This window comes from Falco punctatus (genome assembly GCF_963210335.1).
Source record: "Falco punctatus genome assembly, chromosome: 4".
In the NCBI taxonomy this organism is placed as follows: Eukaryota; Metazoa; Chordata; class Aves; order Falconiformes; family Falconidae; genus Falco; species Falco punctatus.
This window is the reverse complement of record NC_137583.1, coordinates 92,996,478-93,012,914: the sequence shown is the minus strand read 5'-3', so window position 1 is coordinate 93,012,914 and position 16,437 is coordinate 92,996,478. Positions and strand designations below refer to the sequence as shown.

The 16,437-nt window shown below is 40.9% G+C and overlaps 1 protein-coding gene across 8 annotated transcripts in view; it reads left to right on the top strand.

The window, feature by feature from the left end:
• PDE1C (phosphodiesterase 1C) overlaps positions 1–16,437 on the top strand; it is a 376,897-nt gene that overhangs the window by 137,837 nt on the left and 222,623 nt on the right. For 3 of the 8 annotated variants that reach the window (XM_080383291.1, XM_080383288.1, XM_080383289.1), the window contains exon 1: positions 4,158–16,437. This exon is cut by the window's right edge and continues 16,379 nt beyond it. The exons of 4 other annotated variants lie outside the window; for them this stretch is intronic. The gene's annotated coding sequence lies outside the window, so the exon portion shown is untranslated. Of the gene's footprint in view, positions 1–4,156 lie in introns of those variants that run through there. One more of the 8 variants, XM_080383285.1, reaches the window with a different exon arrangement.

Below are 16,437 nucleotides of genomic sequence, written 5' to 3'. Positions count from 1 at the left end.
ACTACTGAATCACATCTCGTATGACTATAAAGTGACATGGAACTGAAAGCATCTCAAAATTTATGAGAAAATGATTGCTTCAAGAAGTGTATCAAATCCAAGATCATTACTGGTACAATACATTTGCGGGAAAGCTACTTTTTTTGATTAAGAGAGAAATTGAATCTTACGAAGGTGTCAGTTATAAACTCATTGGTGAAGTGATGAGAGCAATCTGTGCTTTATACTGCTGGGAAGTACAGTTTGGCTTACTTGACAGATAAGGAAACTGAGGAAAAATTATAAAATCAATTGAAATGAATGCAGTGTTATTTTACTACCACTTGTGAAATTGTCCATCTGCGCCTGTTTCCTTAAAGATGCCCGTATAATTAAAAGAGGCCATATGGGGACTTTATGTCAGAGCTGGGAATAAAGGTCAGAATGAAGACTGAACAGGTTTTTTTGGGCTGAACAACCTGCCCTTAGATGCAGACTTTGTCAGTTTTAAGGTATTTGCAAATCTAGTTTTGAATCTTAGACTGCTTGAGCAAATATGTATGAGGAAAAGCAAAAAAGAAGCAAGCATTTCATAATTGTTGATATCATCTGATTCTCCCCCATTTCCTTAGCCAGCTTCCTCCTCTCACCTCCCTAATATCCTTCTAGGAGACCAGATTTGCCAAACCAGCCAGGCAGATGTAACAGTCTGCAGTAAGACGAGGGAGAATGAGTCTTTGTGCTGATGGCTGGGGCGTGTGCCTGGGACGGAGCCACCTGGCTTTTGGGCTCTACTCCAAGGATTATTCAAATATTTCTCACAAAAAAGAATAACTGCAATGGGAGAGACCAAGGGAAAAGATATTTGCAATATTGACTACAGTGGTAGTCGCTGAAGGCATGAGTGCTCTCCTGAGGTGCTAGGCTTTGTGCAAGTCCTTCTGTGGAGTGAGGAAGGACAAAGAGAAGAGGCCTTCCACATCACACAGAATGAGCAGCTGCTCCCCAGGCAGCAAGGCTGAGAGACAAGGAGAGAGCAGAGGGAGTAGCACCCTTTACATCCTTGTTTTGCAATTTTTATGTTCATTTTAATTACCAATTTCTCCAATGTGTTTTCCAACCAAGCAAAACTTTTATAAGCTTAACCAAGTGATCTTGATCTTCTAGAGGGGAGAAAAAAAATCCACTGAAATGGCAAGACCATTTGCTTTACCTGCTAATAATGCTTTCTTCTTGAAAGTCACTTTCTTCCTCTACGTCTTTGCGTTTACTTCTTCCTGACAGTAGATGCAGAGTGTTTCATATACTCTTGAAAAATACAGGTGTCACCCACTTCTTTTTCCTTTTAGTATTATCACAGTAAGAGGATATACACTTCTCCCTTTTTTCCACATTTTAACACTCCGACACAGCAAAAGGATGAAATATGAGTACTCCTGATTTGAACTGAAACTTGGAAACAAACAAAATCCCCTCCATGATCATAGAGGTTCTTTTGCCAGCCCTGGTTTAGATGAGGCAGAGGTAACTTGCAGCAATATCTGATTACTTCAGGAAATACGGGTCATCTTATTTAATGATCTGGAGCTGGAGATGTATTGCAGTTTCCATCTGTCACTTGTGATTAGCGTAGAGCACTGAACTGGACTGGAAATGAAGTTAAAGAGTGATAGGATCATGGTGAGCCAGGCTGGGGGGAAGGATGTCTGGGGTACGGAGGTATTGGGAGCTGCTGCCGCCTGCTGTGGCCGCTGCGAGTGCGGCAGGGTGGCTTTGGCACTGCTTCCTTGGCAGGCTGGCTTGGAGTTACGTTGAAGTGTGGCAGTAAAACAGCCTTTTGCTCCAACCTGTGGAAACAAAATGTGGATGTAGATGGGCGTAGTCCCTCATGCACCACACCTCACATGGACTCCCTGGCCTTGGGACCAGAGCCAGGCTGGTTTCAGGAGTTCAGTTTTATTTCTGAAGACTGGCTAATGCAAGTTTGATATACCATTCATGTTCTCCCTCATTCTGGTTTCTAAAGCAGCCTATTTATACTGTGAATTTACACTCCCACCTAGTTTTCTGTTTGCAAGATTAGACTCCAGAAGCCACCTCCCTGGGAAATGGAAGTTATTTATGAACCAGGAATTCCAGCAGGAGCTGTACTGTTTCCTGGAACTCTTACTGAGTCTGGATACTTAAAGATATTTAGGTTCTTATTTGCTCCTTGAAACATCTAGATCTACCTCAGTACACTGACATGCTCAAGACCACTTTTCAGCAGCTCTGCTTTAACTGAGGGAGCTGAAGAGTGGCAGGAGAGCACTAGAGGTCATGTCGTTCCAGGAACATCGCTGTACTGGAACAGAAACTGGAAATTTGCGGGACTGCAATGGAAACTCTGTACCAGTCATTATGGACAGTCATCGTTCACCCACTGTGCCATACCGGGGTTAGATACCCTTTCTGTGGTTTGGGCTTAGCTGTGTTTTTCATGTCTGTCCAGAACTTATACCATAAGGGCCTGCTGGCAGGAACTAGCGTTTTTCATAGTAACATTGCAATTTTTAGTAGGAATTTAAAATGATGATCAACAGGTTGTGATGGCATTTACTTCAGCTTGATTTGTGCAGAGTTTTGGCAACAGCTGCATCTCTTCAGATCTTAGAGGTGTTGAGCAGGTGCCAGCAGTAAGAACCTTTCCTAATCATGCCGAATAGAGAAAGCAACTGAAAAGAAACAGGCACATTTGAAACTTTAAAAATATTGCTGCCCTTACATTGCATTCTATTTTAATGCTTCATATTCCTTTTACATAATTTTTTTTTTCTTTACACAGAAAAATTAATCCCTGTTTGTAAATTTTCACTTTTTGTCACAGCTGGTCATCTTTCTTAAGGCTGAGTCCTGAGAATACCTAATGTAAGCGGGGTCAAAGACAGAGGCTAGAGGCAGAGCTCTTGAGAGAGACTCGCTCCATGACAAACACACAGAACCTTAAAGCTTTTGAGAATGGGATTTAAATGCTAACTTATTCTATACACCTTTCTGGCATCTGTGATGGGCTGTACCAGGGGTGAAATCTTTACATGCAACACTTTTTGCCAGTAAGTAAAGAAACTGTATTTCAATGACTCTTGTATAACATGATTTTTACACCCACAAGGGCTAAAAATAACTAAAAAGTTACAAAAAGGAAAAGGTAAGCCTGGGCTCAGCTCTGAGTCTTCTGGTGTCTTCTGTTTAAAATGTTTTGCTGGAAGTAATATATTTATCCGTGTCTGACTTGTAGCAAGCTGCAACCCAATTTTTGTATATATACTCTCTTTTATGGTTTCCCATAACTGTTTGTCCATTCTATAATAACATATTTCATCGTGTTCCATTCCCCGAATGCTGGCTGATGCGCTATTCTGGCTAATCATTTTAGAAAATGGAGTACACCATTATTCTTTTAAAAATTAATTTTGGGTTTTATGACATTGATTCTTAAGTGTCTTTAGAGTGATTTTTAAGTGATTTTTAAAAATTATGTAGCACTGGTTTCTGACTTCCCAACAAAAACTTTAAAAACATATTTTTATGGAGACAGGGCTTCAATACTTTACTTACTAAATAACAGGTCAAACTACCATACCACAGTCATGATCACGGACCTGCTAGTGTACTCAGCAACCCCAGATCTAACCCAGTGCCAGGGGGTCATGGATGCTTCTGTAAGTCAGATCACCTTCCAGTTACAAGCAGCCCTGGAAAGGGTGAAGAATAAGACAGTAGTAGGCTACTCAAGCTCCATTCATGTCTTGGTATTGAGTTATGGCTGTGACACTTAGGTTTGCCACATAAAAGGCTAACAAATCAGTAGGATTCCTGTTAGACCTATTCATAAAGAGCCATTTATATTACACTGTCCTTTGGCCGCCTTCCCCTCTGCACCTGGTGGTCCTCTGTCACACTAGGAGCCCCGCTAAGTTCATCACAAGGGTCTTTTCTCTTGTAAGCTCCTTGAAGGCAGGGTTTACCTTCACTTGGCTGAGTGCATGAGGGGCTGAGTGAGCAGCCTGATGATGGTGAAAGCTCAGTACTGGCCTACATTTTCTGAAGTCTGTGAGCAGATTGCTTAATAACAGCAGAAAGTTTAAAAAGCTATGGAAGATGAAAAAGACAGCTGCAACCACCCCCCCCACACCCCCCCCCTCACCCCCCCCCCCAATGTCACAGATACCTGCAGAAGTACTATCTTCCTTCTTGCTTCTTCCATCCTGGAGAGTAATTGTCAAGATAGCTGGACTCAAGTCCTTCTGACTGCTGTCTGGTTAGTAATGGTATAATTCTGTAGAGCACAGAGGAGGTGAGTCAAGTGTTATAAGTATATCTGACAGTGATGCTAGGAGCAGGAGATGAAAAAGCTCCTAGTAAACTGCTAGACTTGCTGAGCTATGACACTCACGTAGCGTAAGAAACAAAAGAAAATTCGTTACAGAATTTATGGTTTGGGATTTGGGCTGTGTTTCTAAAGGTGTATTAGTTTGCACTGATTGACAACTGAATGTCTTTTTGAAACGCATGTGGCAGGCAAATGAAGGCAAAATTAATGACAATCAGCATTAATGTTGTGAATATGAACCCAGTTAATAAAAATCAATTCTGTTGCATATCCCAAGGTGATGGGCAGGACCGGGCATTTTACAAACAGGCATACTGCCCCACTTAAGTGGATGAGGGATGTTGTCTAGCACAGTCTAGTAGGTGCTTTGCTGGGCCATCCCTGAGACACCTCTCAGATTAGGCTTGGAGATGCAGCATCACACTACTCTTGAATAACCACAAGCTGTGAAGTCTTTGAATCCTCCTGTTTTGTTTTGTTTGTTTTTTTAAATAAATTCCAAACCTTCAGCAAAACAGGTTGACTTCAGTTTTTACAGTGCTTGATGCATGATACGTTGCATTCCCTTTGCTACTTTGCAACAGACAAATAGTATCTTTCATCAGTCAGTTTTCTTATTTCACTCTTTTATTACGACGCCTAAGTCATACAGATCCCTGCTACCATCCATCCACAATCTTGGAAGGAATAAACCCCCCCAGTATCCTCCTGAAGTTCGGATAAAGCAGGTTCCATCATACAGTGTTCATGCAGACAGTGAGTTATTGCTCCCTGTAGAACTCATGGACAAAAGTGTTCATTCGCTTCTTTCCATGGGCATTTGAGGTCAGAAGTATGAGGATGCATGTCAAAAAACCTGGCAGATTTCTAGTGGAGTGGAAAGGTACGCAGAGTTACGGTGTTGGTGGGAAGTGTTGCCAGCCTCAGGTGTGTTTTGCTGAAGTACCTGGATGATGAGGCACTGGAGGTGGGTGCTGCCTGTGAGCAAGCGTGGCTGTGTTGGAGGAAAATAGTTTAGATGTTTGAAAGTGTGGGGTCTGCTCTTGTCTGCACTAGCAAGCCATGCAAAAAAAGGAATACCCTACTTTGTAGGATCGTATTATCTTAAAGTGTCTAAGATTCCTTCTGTACTGAAATGCTATAATAAAGTCTCCCCAGAGGCTTCTCTTCTCCACGCTGAACAACCCCGACTCTCTCAGCCTTTCCTCGTAGAAGAGATGTTCCAACTCTCTGATCGCTTTTGCGGCCCTCCTCTGGACCTGCTCCAACTGGTCCATGTCTTCCCTGTGCAAAGGACTCCAGAGCTGGATGCAGCACTCCAGCTGGGGTCTTACCAGAGCAGAGTAGAAGGAGAATCACCTTCTCCAATCTTCTGGCCATGCTTCTTTTGATGCAGCCCAGGATATGGTTGGCCTTCTGGCCTGTGAGTGCACATTGTTGGCTCATGTCCAGCTTTTCAGCCACCAGTACACCCAAGTCCTTCTCTGCAGGGCTGTTCTCAACCCCTTTATCCCCCAGCCTGTATTGATACTAGGGGTTGCCGTGATGCAGGCACAGGACCTTGTACTTCTCTTTGTTGAACCTCATGAGGTTCACATGAGCCCACTTCTCAAGCTTGTCCAGGTCCCTCTGGATGGCATCCTGTCCCTCAGGTGTGTCAGCTGCATCGCTCAGCTTGGTGTCATCTGCAAACATGCTGAGGGTGCACTCGATCCAACTGTTTACGTCGTTGGTGAAGATACTAAACAGTACTGATCCCAATATGGACCCCTGAGGGACACCACTTGTCACTGACCTCCATCAGGACATTGAGCTGTTGACCACTACCCTCTGGATGGAACCATCCAACCAATTTGTCATCCACCAAACATTCCATCCTTCAGACCCATATTTGTCCAATTTAGAGAGAAGGATGTTGCAGGGGACCACGTCAAAGGCCTTACAGAAGTCCAAATAGATGACATTTTCACTGTGATTCTGTTGTACAGAGCATCTACAAGCCCCAAAGAAACATGAGAGCAGGTGCTGAAAGAATATACATTAAAGGCATTTACATTAACACATTTCATTTTATAGGCTTATTTAGGTGAATGAGGCTTATCTATCAGATATTGGAATGCATTTTTTTCTGCTTTATATATTTTAAAACTGCTCTCTAATTTTGCCTTAAACTTTTGAGAACTTACCTAATTTCGCCACGGGGTCAGGAGCAATTAAGCACCTTTTCAATATGAAAGATAATTTTGCTTGAATTTCTGAATTTTTCTGCTAAGAAGCTTGATGCATTGTAACAGAATCCTCTCTGAAAATGACTCGGAAGTCATATTCAATATCACAGAACTTGTGCTCCCAACTTCTGGAACACCATTTGTCCTCTGAAGTACAGCTGGTGTTGATTCCTTTTTCATCCCTTGCGTTCTCATGGCTTTACTTTCCTCTGCTACTACAAAAATAATTTTATGCCAGTATATTGTTTTACAGAATGATAAACCAAAATCAGGAAGAAGCCTTGTCTCTAACTGTTGTCTTAGTTTTAGCAACGAATCATAGCATTAAAAATTATTAACCTGGCTTTGTAAACTTGGACCACTTTTTTCCTAAGCCTGTAGCTTTCTACAAGGTAGAAGCTGAGCCCTTCTCACAGAAAAGCCATTTTGTGTATTGTTCTAGTCATTGAGGAGAACCACCAGTGAGTAATTAATAATTTTATTGAAATTTCCTAAGCTTTGTTGCCAGAATCCTTTTCTGTTAGCTGTTACTTCAAATTTGGCAAATAGTAAGCATTGTGAAAATAGCCGTTTTGTAGTCAGCTGAAACCCTGGGCTTGCTGCTAGCTGGGTTAAAATACTTGCTTTTATTCTAGTTCTGCTGGATTTATTTATTTTTTTCTTTTATAAAAAATTTCAAGTTTTCACATTTTTATCAGTTTCTTTTGTCACTGCAAATAAAAATATTCAGGATGGCTTCTCTGTCTGCTTGTGAAAACACCTCATAGGCCTGACATTTCAAATACAAAATTAATACCTTACGCTGTTATCTGCATGTATGCGTGCAGTAATACACTCACAGCTCAGTGGTGGAATGAAGAGGTAAGAAGGGAACAGGATGGTGAAATATTCTTAAAACATCAGAGAAGAAGCCTTTGTTGTAAACACTTGCAAAGAGGGTGTAGAAAGCTCTTTTCTCTGGCACCACTTAAGTCTTGTCCAGATACAGAGCAAAAGGAGAGACATTTTGTGCATGTTCCCAGCTTGCTGATAAAAGCCCTTGGGAAAACAATTTTGCTTTATAGATAAAATGGTCCAAAATTATGGATGACCTAACTCTCTGGAAGCAAGTAGGACAAGTTATAGCAGTGCTGGTTCTTGGGGCTCTGTGGAAGAGGACAGGTTTAATGCAGGATAGAGTATGAACCAAGCTCTTTAATGAGAAACTGTGGGAAGTGGAGACTTTTGAATGCATGGGATTGTTGAGGAATGCTGACATGTTCCTCTCTAACTGGTTACTGTTAGTAGTGTTACAGAGCTGATAGTGCTTTCTGCTGGGAGCATGCTTCAGTCATAAAGCTCTTAAGCTGCCTTCCCTGCCATGTGAAGGGCAGGAGAAGGTGGGTAATTACATGTCTTTGACTAAAAAGAGAGGGGAAGAGCTGGGAGGGCCGGGAGACAAGGCATCGTGCACAGAGGTATGGAATTTGTCTGGCTGCCGAAGCCAGCATGGTCCTCCAGCATGCTCAGTAAGAGAGCCAAGTATTTATCAGTATTTGTTTTCCAACATAAATTCTATTTTTGCATATGAAATAGATGAAGTTTTTAGCTGCATAATGGGCAGCATGTTTCATTCATGGCATAATTGCATTTGAGTGTGTGGCCAGACTTTTAGTTTTATTTCTTGCAGTGGAACTTTTAGTACACAACAAATTTCTGTTTTGCTTTGAGGCAACTGTCTTTCAGCATTTAAAAAGACATAAATCTGAAAGCCTGCAACTTTAATTCATGTTCAGGTTATAACTATGTGAATTCCTACTTTCTTATTTAAAAAGAAATGGAGTGATGAGAGAATAAAATGACATCAGTTAATTCAGAAGTACTTCAAGGTGAGGAATGATCTCTAGTGGTTATCTGAGACAGACAACTCAGCCTCAAAGAACATCATCTGTCAGCAGACAGAGATAAAGACAAGACTGTACAGAGATCTAAAGGTACTTGTACTGTTAGAGTGAGGTCTTAGCAGAATGAAAACATAAATCTGTTCAGCTAACTGGAGCACTGATGCTTCACAAGACTCAAAGCAATAGGTTTTAGGCTATGGAGTGCCTTCTGCTCCTTTTCTTCAATGCTTCTCTGATTTTACTGAGCCCTGTACTTTGCAGGCCAGCAAACGTTTAGAAATCTGCTCTTGTCAAATCCTGCAATATTTTTGTGAACTGGTTTTATTTTTTGCACTTCTGATATTGTTAGTTGCAGATAGTTTTAGCAGCAGAGACATTTACTCCTTTTTTTATTCTTTCTTCTTATTTTGCAATCTGACAATAGCTAATTTTTTTTTTTCTGGAAAATTGTCAACAAATTTTTCTTTGGAGGAGGTGGGTATTTGTTCAAGACCAAATAGCATTATGGAATTGCATTATTGCATTGAATATTACAGTAGAAGGTGGACAGGATAAGTAAATGAAGAAAACTTTTTTATTAATTCTTCGGTTTATTGTATCTCAAAGAAGTCTGACTCCACCTGACCAAAGTAAATACAGGTTTCCCTGCTGAATTTAATGGAAACATGATCCTGCTCCATTTTTGTGCCGTTCTACATCTATCACTTGAATCACCCATGGTTTGTGCAATTTTGTTAGTATATTGACTTACAGCTCCACAGAGGAATGTAATTTCTCTGGTTTTCCACCAAAATCCATCTCACTTTCTCAACTAATTTCACTGAAATCAGAAACAGAACTGAGTTTTAATCGAGATGTGGCATGAGGGAGAACATGAGTGCACTTTACACAGTTGTATTGGCAAGAGTAGAAATGTTTGGACAGGAACCCAAGATTGTAAATTCAAGAGGCAAGGGAGAGAGGCTACAAACAGAAACCATCTCAGCCTAGGAAAACAGTTTGTAGGAGCCTGGCGTATGCTTAAATGTAAAACTTTTGAAAAATAAGTCACTGTACCAGCTAAGGTGCTTTCTCTTTCCCTTTCAGCTTTCTGAAACACAGGTTAATAGTTAAATAGACCAAGGCCCCATCCCCTCAGTAGTGTGACACAATTATCAAAATGTTTTTAGAAACGAAGAAATATGCTGGTAACTCAGTGATCTGTCATAGGTTAAAAAAAAATATATTAAAAATCCTTTAAAACAAGTATTAGGTCGGTTACACGAATATGATACATCTACATGAATTCCAGACCTAGAGCAGGTGGCGCGCAGTCAAATCTCAAAGTAGGCAGATGACGCTGGTAGTAGAGTGCTCCCCCAAGAGCAATGGACTCCAGAACCACCTCATTAAACTGAGTGCATGGGGAAAATATGTGGCAGGTTGAGTTTCAGTGCAACCACATAAAGTTGTGCATGCAGGAAAAAACAGTCTAAACCATGTTTGTATAATGTTAGCATGACAGTGATGGTTACAGCTCAGAAGAGGGATCTTGGAGTCATTGTTGACAGGTGTCTGCAATCATTAGCTTAAAGTGCAGAGGCAGCCAAAACTCTAGGAAAATATTGGGCATTTTCAGAAAGGGTACTGGGAATAAGACCAGAGAACATCATTTCGCCACTGTTTAAAACTTTGGCACATCCCCACCTTGAGCCCTGTGTGTAGTTCTGGTCCCTCTATCTCAAGAACAGTGTAGTGGAGTTAAATATATTTGTGTGTGTTCATACAACAAAAATTATCTTAGGGCTGTAGCATCTGCTGTGCAAGGGCAGATTAAAAGACAAGGACTCTTAAGTTTAGAGAGCAGAAATCTGTGAGGGGATATTATGAGCAAGGTGTATGATATCTTTAGGGGAGTAGTGTGAATGCAGAGCTGATACTCACTAAATTCAACAATCCTAGAATGAGGGAGGGCTCGCTGAAACTAGTAGCAGATAAGTTTAAAATAGATTTTTGACCATGGTAGGTCATAAACTTCTTAAATTTGTTTCTAATAGGAGTTTGTGGAGTCAGGTAATATGAGTTGGTATGAAAGAGCTTAGACAAATTATTGGATAACAGGTCTGTAAAGAGGAATGAAAGGAAAAAGGCATGGTTGTAGGCTCCACATCCCTAACACAACAGTGCAGATGCTGGGGAATTACAAGGAGAGTGACCTGTAGGAAACAGCCAGATTCATGTGCTGTCCCTAAATGCTATCTCTTATTGCTGCTGGTAGCTGTCACTGTTTTGTTGGAGGTAGACCATTTGTCTGACCCAGAATAACATTTTTGACATTCACAAGTTTTCTCCCATTTCTTCAAGGAAACTCAGTATTTTCATGTTTGCTAAACAGATGAAACCAATCTTGTAAGCACCTATCTTTCTGTAAATAAGTATCCTGTAAAGCTGAGGAGAAGCTGAAAAAATATAAATGCAAGTAGATTTAGATGCCTTGTCTTGTTTTGCTTCCTGAGAGTGAATGCCTGGGGCACACTTAGTACAGACCTCCCAAAGGTCTGTGACTCACCCAGTGTTGCCTGTCCAGATTATGTTGGACTGACATGCTACTGACCTTCTTGACAAGTTATAAAGTATCCTGAGGGCCACACATCGTGAGTGCATGCTCTGACTGCTGAGTTGTTAGATAAAAGGCAAGGAGACCAGGATGATGATACCGTTACCCCTGTTCAAACCCATTTTACCAAACAAAAGCATGTGTTGAACAGACTCCACGTGTGTGCCCAGGATCGTGGTGGTTGTAACCAATTTTTTTGGCAGGCATTTCATTCAGTCAAAACCTTTAACTTACTTCTAAGTGGAATTATTAATATCTATGATTTATCTCACTGGAGAAACAGGAAGGAAACAAGACTAGTCTCTCCCCATGTTTAACACCGTGAATAAAGCCACAGGATCAGAGATTTGGATTCAGATTAATCTTCGGTTATTTTTTGCTCTTTCTCAAGAGAGGCAGCTGTGTGGCTCAAGGGAAAATTCAGCCCACCTCAAGACCTTCCACTGCTGGGTATCCAGGCAGCATAGGATCATCAAGTCCTAACTTTGGCACTGCAGTGCCTGAAGTCAGTTAGGATTAATTCAGGTTCTTCCCCTTTCCCTTTCTGTTGGAAAAAGTTACTGGACTTCTTTTTTCACTGAAAGTACTTGAACTGCAGTCTTTGGATGTAATTGCTGGACGTGTAAGGGGACCATTTAAGATGAGTCTTGTTTTAAGCTCCTTGTTTGATGCGTGGTGGAGTAGGGAACTATGTTCTCTAGCATTTATTTACTTTGCCAGAAATTCTCCACCTTATGCTTCCTGTTGATTTGTTGATGTGACAATCTGGCATGCTGCAATGTCCTGGGGGTGCACATTCTCCCTTCAATGCATATGTACAGCTCTCCTTCACAATATAAAATTTTAGAGATATCAAAGTTGCTTTCATTCTTCTTTTATATTTTTGAGACCTGATGCACACTGTTACTTATATTGCACATATAAAAGGATCCATAGTTGAAATGCTGGATTGAAATCACTTCTGTTAGCTGGGTTCCCTTTAAATGAGCTGGCAACAGTGTTCAGGAAGAAGAAACAAATTATCTATAGCTACAGATTTTAATGGAAGCTCACACATGTAAGACCTGTTTCCTCTTTTTTTAAGAGTACAAAAAAATAATACCATTTTGACAGTAGCAAAAAAATGGTGAAGATGGGAACTTTGAGATCATCTTAGTTCTGCTGGGCCTCCAGGGTTGCAGAGGACCCTGAAATATTTTAAGGGTCCATGACTCTTACATGAAGTGAAATCTACATAGTGTGTAGTATTAATCCGCTATGTGGAGGCAATGCAAGGCTAGTCCGTATCTTGTTTTTCAGTACCTCTGTGCAATGACAGTTAGTGTGTCTTTTGACACGGAGAAGCCTTTCCCTTTGCATTACATTCATCAGTAACTTTCCAGGCAATGATTCTTCACCTTCATTAAAGTTCATTATTTGTCTTCATATTGTCCTCTGTGGTCACTGTACATATGAGCCTTTGGTTGATGAGGACCATATGGTACCTGCAGGTACCAAAGTCCTGGAGGCTTCTGGACAGAATTGTGCTGAATTGTTCTGGGATGAGCAGCTCTCTTCTAAATACTGCGCTTCTGACACCCCATCAACAATGCTGATCAGTCATACAAAGCATAAGGTGAGTTTTTTTAAGTAATGTGCACCTTTTGCAGAAAAGTCAAACTTGTGTTTGGCTGTAGTGAGAGGTAGGAAGGCAGCAACAAAATACAGGCATCTGGACAGAGATGTTATTTCCTACTAGCAACCTCTGCCTGAGCTTATGCCTGTTGCTTACAAAGCACAGTAACTCTTGGGTGTAACAGGTGGTGATGGTGGAATAAATAAATGTGAAGTAGGAAGTATAATTTGTGTTGTTACTGGGATCCAGCAGGTGGTGCTGGCCAGAATGATGCTGAGCGGTACTCACAACTCTTTTAAAATGAAAGCATAAAAGATCTGATACTATTGAGCATACTATCAGTAAAACTGGTTCTTCCTGAATATCATTTGCTTACGAAGAACAATTTTCTATCTATAGATCACATCTCTATCCGCCTCTACTGCTCTGCTTCCAAATACTGCATGATGTCAAAATCATTATATAGAGTATTCATTCCTCTAACAGTTTAATTTAATGTAAGTGATATTATGCAGTGGGAATACATGTTCCAGAAGATAGCTTGTGATCTATAAAAAATATTGCCACCCTAAAGAAAAGAAATCCACATGTCTCTCAGCAAAAGTGTGCAGTTCTTCTTTACCATCCCTGTGCACTGTAGATCCCTTAATCTTTTCATGCTTGGACCATTCCAGCTCCTTTCTCTGTACTATCAAGATCCAGCTGTTCACACTCTGGGATGCACAGGCTATTCACAGGAACATTACTGTAGCATCCATTTTTAAAATTTACTCTATCTTATGTGCTTCAGGAACATGTATAAATTTTCCTGCATATTTTCTGCTTCTCCTTGCTTGAGGTCCCCATTGGTGGTGGGTGAGGTACCAATATCACTCTGACACTGGGCCTTTGAGCTCAAGGCTTGACATGATACCAAAACTCCCAAGGGTGAATGCTAGCTTTGTATCATATTCCCTGTACTGTCTGGTGTGGCCCAATTTGTTCTTTGCATGCATCTGCCCCATCACTGCCTTGCAGCCCTTTGCTCATCTGGAAGTAGGGAGAGGAAAAGTTAGGAAGAGTTTGGGCTCCACTTTCCCACCCATCCCTGTTCCCTGTCTCTTCCCTGGGGATGTGCTAGGGGAGGGAGCTTCTGCGCCACAGCCTGCAGTCCTTCACCTGAGACTGTGCTAGGGGTGCGTCAGGGACAAAACAGGGGATCTTGGTGCTGCTCTGCCTTCGTGAGCTGCCACCCCCATGGAGGGACTGTTCACTTCTGCTCCAGTGAGACCAGACCAGTCCTAACCCGCAGATTGCAAAGCCCCAATGAGCCCTTCCCAGACTTTTGGTGATAGCATACGCAGTGGCACTGTTAGACTTTTTTTTGATAGAAAAGTGTGAGGGGCCAATATCATTGCTCTTTGCAGGTTTTTGTCCTCTTCCAGAACAAGTGGGAACATTGCATGTAATACTAATTTTTCCTCCCTTAATAGAAAAGATGCAGTAAAAAAAAATACTAGGAATTTGCAGAGGAAGAGATGAGGACTTGCTAATTTATTTGGTTTTTGTGTTGTCTCTAAAATTTTCACTACTTTTTTTTTTTTTTTTTTTTTTTTTCCTGACCAAATTGATATTGTTCTGCATTTGCCTGAGTGCCTCAAGGGATTCACGTTGCTTCATTGCTCTGCTCTTTCCCCACACCACACAGCATGACTGGACTGCTTCTTCCCTGATGCAATATGTCAGTGTAACAGTGGATTGGAGAGTCCTATAGTCCTGATCCTCCAAACACTTGAAATACTTCAACTAATGAACATAGCCATGGTTAAAGATAGGGAATGTTGTTATCAAGATCAGGGGCTGTATCGGAAATAAACATATTGATTAATTCTATGAGGCATAATTACACCCTCTTTCCAACATTGCTGTCAATTTGCTTTGTTAATGGCAATGTGTTTTCACCTGGAATTGTAACCAGTGTTTGAGGTTTAAAAATTTTGTGACTTTCTTGCCTGAAGCAAAGGTTAGAAATTCTTTAAGGACAGCTCTGAATTTCAACTGCTGCACTTGGTTTCTTGATGTTTCCCCTTAGAATTGAATTGACATAGAGAGGTCTCTGCTGTGTGTCTACTCACTGAATTTAGGGAAGTCCTGACGTTTAACCCACCTGTTAGACCATGTGATCACTGTAAAAATTCATGAAATAGAGGTCTGCTAGTATGGTTACCAGTGTAAAGGCCAGCCTTCAGCTTGCTGGGGACTTCAGATGGCTCATTTGTTTTGACTTCATTTCTGTAGCTGGCCTTTGAGGATTGTTACACTTGGCTTAGGAGTAGAGTAGTTTTTGAAATAGAAAAGGTATCCTCTAGGGACACACATCTGATATGACCTTGAAAGCTGGAGACCTGCTGATTGCTTTCATATCCATTTGCTTTCAACAATGTGCTGTTTCAAATAATGCTTTTTTTCACCAAAACTGCATAACAATACTCTTCTTGAAAGCACTGTGGTCAGATGGGACAACATGGAATTATTTGTGGTAGCAGAAGAGGAATGCTTAAAAACCACCTGCTTATGTCTTTGTGTTTCATGCAAGATGGTAAGTGGTGACTAGCAGCAGGTGTGATCATTTTTCTCTAAAGGAACTACCAATATTTTTGACATTCCTTCTTTAATTAAAGAAGAGTGAAGAAATGTATGTTTTATAAGAGTTCCAGTCCACACATCTAAGTGTTTGCTTCTTGAGCTGAGCTTACAGCTAGTTTTATTTTTCCTTTCCTTTATTAACAATTTCTTAATCCCTTATTAGTCTGTAGTCTACATGCATCACTTTTCTGTTGATCCTGCTTGTTGGTGGGTTATTTTTATTAATGCTTGTTTATTGCAAGGCACCACAGACACTTGAGGTTTTATTATGTTACCTCATTTTGTGTCATATACTTTGGGTATAGATACAATTCTGCCAGCAGGCTGCACACATCAGTGATTCACAAATGAAATCTTGCTGGATAGGAAGATTACTAAAGTCACGAAGCTTTAAGTATTATTTTAGTACTGTGGTGACACGAGTGGTTTTTAAAAAAATATTCCTATTTTATTTGGTTCAGAATAAGAAATCTTTAATAGTTTTTTCTGTGTGTTTCTAAGTTGCTGGTAAAAGTGATGCTTTATAATTTAATAATTAAGGGCTCCATATTATACTGCTAGGGAGAAAATACTCAAGAGAAGCCAGCACCAAGAGAATGAACTGTACAGGCTAGGTGTCCTGCTACAGATGCAGGCACGTGACTTCTTCCAGCTGAAGCCCAGAATCTGGTCTTTGTGCCACAATGGGAATTCATTCCTTTTTTTGGAAGAGAAATGCTTCATGTTTCCAAGGAGACACCCCACATCTGGCAACATCGGGCTCAAATAGACAACTATTCAGGTTAAAACACCATCAGTATTTATACTGGTTTTACCCAGCATTGCTATCACTGAGAGCGACTGAATCAAGTTCCCAGGGGGTACTGCAAGTATCTTTGGAGTAAAATGTTTAGTTTCTGAGCTGACTTGTCTGTTTGGACAGTGTATGGATGGATCTCATGTGTGCTTAATCGTCTGACATCAGGAGGAGCCTTCCTATAAACAGCTGTGTCAGCTACTGGCATTTGGAAATGAAATGCACACCGTGGACGCTTACCTAGGTTTAAGCTTGAAGGCTAATTCCAGGGTGCTCAATGAGCAAGTGTTTCCAGAGAAAGGCTTTTTGATAATGTTGGTAGCTGCTGCTGTGTGCCTTTGTG